A 4,714-nucleotide genomic window follows, 5' to 3' on the forward strand; every position below is an offset into this window, starting at 1 on the left:
GTGTAAGATTTTCAGATTCAGACTGGGCCTCCCTCGCCCATCCCTCGCTCCAAGGACCAAGACTGGAGGATGAAGGGGGAACACCCTGGTGTCTGCTCAGGCTGCAGGCAGGCCAGCAAGCAGCTGGGTGCTGGCAGGGAGGGACACCCAGCCCTGGGGCAGGGTCTCCTGGCTGTGGCTAGCAGAGCTCTGCCCCAGCCAGCCACCCTCTGCTGCTCTGCCACCAAATCAAGCCAGAAGCATAAATCTCATCTGCATGAGCTTCCCTGAGTTTTTCTGAATTGCTCTTTTCTATGGATACTAAGACTGGCCAAAAAGCAGAATTTCCAGGCTGGGAGATGCCAACATCTTGTGTGTGGCTTTCATGCTGAGCTGAGGCAAGAAGCAAAACGTGTCAGATTTTTGCCCAAACGAGCTATTCCAAGATACTTAATTCAGATTGTATCAAAGCATATTTTACCAGTCAGAACCCTGACAGGAAATGTGCCTTTATTGACCATGCAGATAATTTCAGCCCACAGCTGTTGAACTCAGTGCCTCCTTATTAAATATTTGCATGTCACCGAGTCAGTGGCTTCCCCATAGCTCTTTCCCCCAGGGAATTTTGCAATGACACTTCCTGGCAGGGGCTAAGGGCCCCTCTTGCACAGCAGTTTGTCACCACACTGAGGGACACAACAGGTCCTGAGCCCTCCTGGTAATTTCTTCTCTGGTGCCCCTTTTTATCCCATAACCTGCAGGATGCTGGCAATCTGCTGGGCTCCTGCAGCCCTGATGCTCAGTGTGGGAGAGAATGGCCAGAATGAGCATTTCTAGCATGAAATATTGCCAAATGGCTCGTGCTGCAGGGTTATTCTGGTCAATCCCCCTTAGTAAATCAGCTCCTGAGCTTGAAACTGCAGCTTCCCTAACGGGGCTGATGGTGCTGATCATTTCCCATCTCACACTCACTATTTGCAGGGCTGTAAAGCTCAATGAAAATCATAAAATCTCAGGGCAAGAGCCACGTCTGCCTCTCTCTCTCTGTCCAGCATCTCAAACACAACCATTATATTATTAATAGTAATAATTCCTGCAACTGTATTTGCAATTTGCAGTGAACAAAGTGCAGCCTCAGGAACAGAATCCAATAGACAAAACTTATTCACGCGTGCCAAGGGGATGCTTAAAAATAAAGCTGGCTGGAGATGAATAGATGTTTTGTTGTAAATCCACGGTTTCTTTGGGGAGGTCAGGGCTCAGATCAAATCCTGGACCCAACAAGCACCCTCTTACCTCACAGGAGGATTTCAGGAGCCCTGTGGAGCAGTTTGATCTGCACACCTGGAGGGGAAGGAGCCACGTACCTACTTACTTACTCATGAGCATGACAGCATCTGCCCACAGTAACTCTCATTCTTCTTGTTGCTGATGAAACTCGTGTAAAGGTCAGCAAGGAAGCACAGAAATACCTGAGCATGTCTTCATTTCTTTTTAAAGTATCATTTCAAGACGTCCTGTAATAACCGAGCCACTGGAAATACTCAGTGCTACTTTTGTTCAAATTGAAAGTACCTGGTTTTAGTTTCTGTCACCCTCTTCCTCTCTCTGGGGTGGGTTTTATCAGCGCTATTTAAAAGTGAAGAATCATATCAAGAAAATAAGTTTCGGACGAGAGACTGAAATTGCTGGTTGGGTGAAAAAAGCAGCAATTTGCATCAGACTGCTTAAAGATAAATATTTGGAGAGAGGCAGGAGGCAAAGGGAAGTGGGTGGCCAGGGCTTGTCAGGCTCCAGAGCTCATGTCTGAGCCAGGAGTGTCCTGAGGTGAGCTGGGTGGCTTAAATGCTCTTAAATCGCGCTATCACCAGCACTGCGTGTTTAATGTCAGCCCTGTGAGGGCACATTCCAGCATCTGAGACCAAAAGATAAGAGTCTGGGCTTAGACAGTGTCTGTTTGTCATTTTAGATTTGCACATTGGCACCATCCTAGAGGAAGGAGCAGGGCTTTGTCCTGGCCTTGGTCTGGCTGTTGAAAGGCTCGGCGCTGTGGGTGTTTGCCCTGCAGCCACGGGCCGGCACCGCCAGAGATGGGAACTCCGATTGGGAGGACAGCCCGGAGAAAAGAAGCTGATTGCAAAAGAGAAAAACAAAATACAAATATTTATAAGTCATAATTGCATCTTAGATTTGGGTCTGGATCCAGCAGAGGCTGAGTCATCCTCAGCAGCTCAGCCGGGGCTGGAGCCAGGTCCCCACTCCCCGGGGTGTTCTCCCCTCGGGCAGAGCTCCGGGCTGGAGTGGGCGCTGCTGGGACAGGGAGGGACAGGGGAGTGTCCCTGTGTCCCTGTGTGCCTGTGTCCCTGTGTCCCTGTGTCCCTGTGTGCCTGTATCCCTGTGTCCCTGTGTCCCTGTGTCCCTGTGTCCCTGTGTGCCTGTGTCCCTGTGTCCCTGTGTCCCTGTGTGCCTGTGTCCCTGTGACCCTGTGTCCCTGTGTCCCTGTGTCTCTGTGTCCCTGTGTCCCTGTGTCCCTGTGTCCCTGTGTGCCTGTGTCCCTGTGACCCTGTGTCCCTGTGTCCCTGTGTCCCTGTATCCCTGTATCCCTGTGTCCCTGTATCCCTGTGTCCCTGTATCCCTGTATCCCTGTGTCCCTGTGTCCCTGTATCCCTGTATCCCTGTGTCCCTGTATCCCTGTGTCTCTGTGTCCCTGTGTCCCTGTATCCCTGTGTCCCCGTGTGCCTGTGTCCCTGTGCAGCACAGCAGGGAGAAGGCGTGCGGCTGCCCAGGCATTGCTGTGAGCCCCCATTCCCGCGGGGCTGAGCAGAGCAGCACCCGGGACTGCCCCGCACCAGCGGCTTAACCCCTTCATCCCAGAGCGGATGAGGAATCCTCCCCTCCAGAGCTGAACAGCAGAGCGGGTGGGCTGGGAATTAACACCCCCACGCCTCGGGACAGACCGGGCTGCGGCTGGATGCTCCGGCCCCGGACCACACACGGCACGGGTGTCCGGGGAGCCCGGCCAGCCCTGGGAGGGAGCCCGCAGGGAAAGCGCACCCGGCCGGCTGCAGGACCTTATCAGCGGCGCTCCTCCCAGGGAAGGGCCCCTCGCAAGGCGCTGGCCGGGGGTGATGGAGCGGCGCGTGCATGACTCCCTGTTCCTGGTGACTCATGGATTCGCTGGCCTTCGCCAGTGTCATGGGAAATATTTTTTTAATAACTCAAAAGGCTGGGGGGGGGAGGAGGAGGAGGAGGAGTGGGAAACAGAAAGAAAAACTCCACCACACAGTTCTTTAAAAGTTGTTAACTTCCCAGATTGTTTGTGAAATGTCAGCTCTTGCTCAGAGGAAGGAGGGTTTTGGGAAAAGCCCCGCGGAGTGGCTGCGGGGCTGCTCGGAGGGGTGGGCTCGGAGGGGTGGGCAAGGGCGGCACAGGCGGTGCTGGCTCTGCAAACGCGAGGGTCACTGCGGCTGGCCAGCACAAAAGAGCTCCATGTGGGTTTAAGGAGTGGACTGCTTCACCCCCTTTCTTCCTGGAGGATAACGTGACAGCCAACACTTCAGTGGATCGCCAGTGGGGGAGGTGGGAGGGCTGCCAGCGCCGCTGAGCTGGTCGGGCAGCCCCGACGGGCTGGGCGCAGGCATCGGGGCACCCGGCTGAGCCCTGTGTGCACCCCGGTGCCAGGGCAAGGCTGGGCATTTCCCACCTCCTCCTGCTGCTGCTGCCCGAAGGGGAGGGTGCTGAGGCGCAAGGGGAGCGATGGGTGGAACCGTTCCCGTGTGCCCACCTGCCTGAGTGGAACTCGGGGGCACACACACCCGAGGGGTGATGCTGCCAGCTGGGGAGGGGCCCCCAGGAACAGCCGCAGCTCCACTCTGCCTTGTTTTGGATCCGGCACCGGCTTCAGGGCCGATCAGGGGTGGGAGGTGTGAACCCCTCAACGGAATGGATGCCCCGGCGGAGCACAGACACCGGCTCCAAAGGGCCCCACAAAGTTCCCGGGGTTCTCAGGGAGGCACAGGACGCGGTTTATCTTTGCCTGCTTTTCCATCTGAAGTTTTGCCTCCCTCCGACTTCACAGAAGGGGGAACGTGGGTTGCAGTCCTCCGGGAAGGCGATGTGTCCCTCCCGGGGATGGGGAGGAACAGAACCTGACAAAACAGCATTTCCCTGCAATTCGCCGTGTGTCAGAGCTGTTGAATAAAGCGAACCGCAACCCAGCCGGGAGGTTTCAGCCTCCTGAAAATCACTTTTGTGTTACCAGCTCCGGCTTCCAGGTACCACACCAAGCCAGCCCGCCGGGACGGGCAGCGCCGGGCTCGGCTGGGAGCACCCCCAGCCCCTCACCCGCGGGGCGACGCGCCCCGAGGAGCGCGGCCGGCGCTCCCACGCGTGTCCCCGGCACCGCCAGGCGCTTCCCCCGCCGCGGGCCGGGACGCGCCGGCAGCGCCGGCGGCGGGGGCGGCCCCTGGCCCGTGCGCGCCCCGCGGAGCCCGGCTGCCCGGAGCCTTCTCCCTGGAAAAAAAAAAAAAAAAAAAAAGCCACGGAGGGAGGGGAGGGGCTGCTGCTGCCTTTTCCCCCATCCTCCGTTTCCGGTTTGCTGCCATATTACTCTCTTTTTTTTTTTTTTTAATTTTTTTTTTATTTTCCCCTCCCCGCGGTGCTCCCCCCCGCCCCGCAGAAGGGGTGAGCGGGGGCGGGCGAGGCAGCAGCGCGCCGGGGCCGCGGCGCTGCGCGA

This window comes from Passer domesticus, chromosome 16 (assembly GCF_036417665.1).
Source record: "Passer domesticus isolate bPasDom1 chromosome 16, bPasDom1.hap1, whole genome shotgun sequence".
Lineage (NCBI taxonomy): Eukaryota > Metazoa > Chordata > Aves > Passeriformes > Passeridae > Passer > Passer domesticus.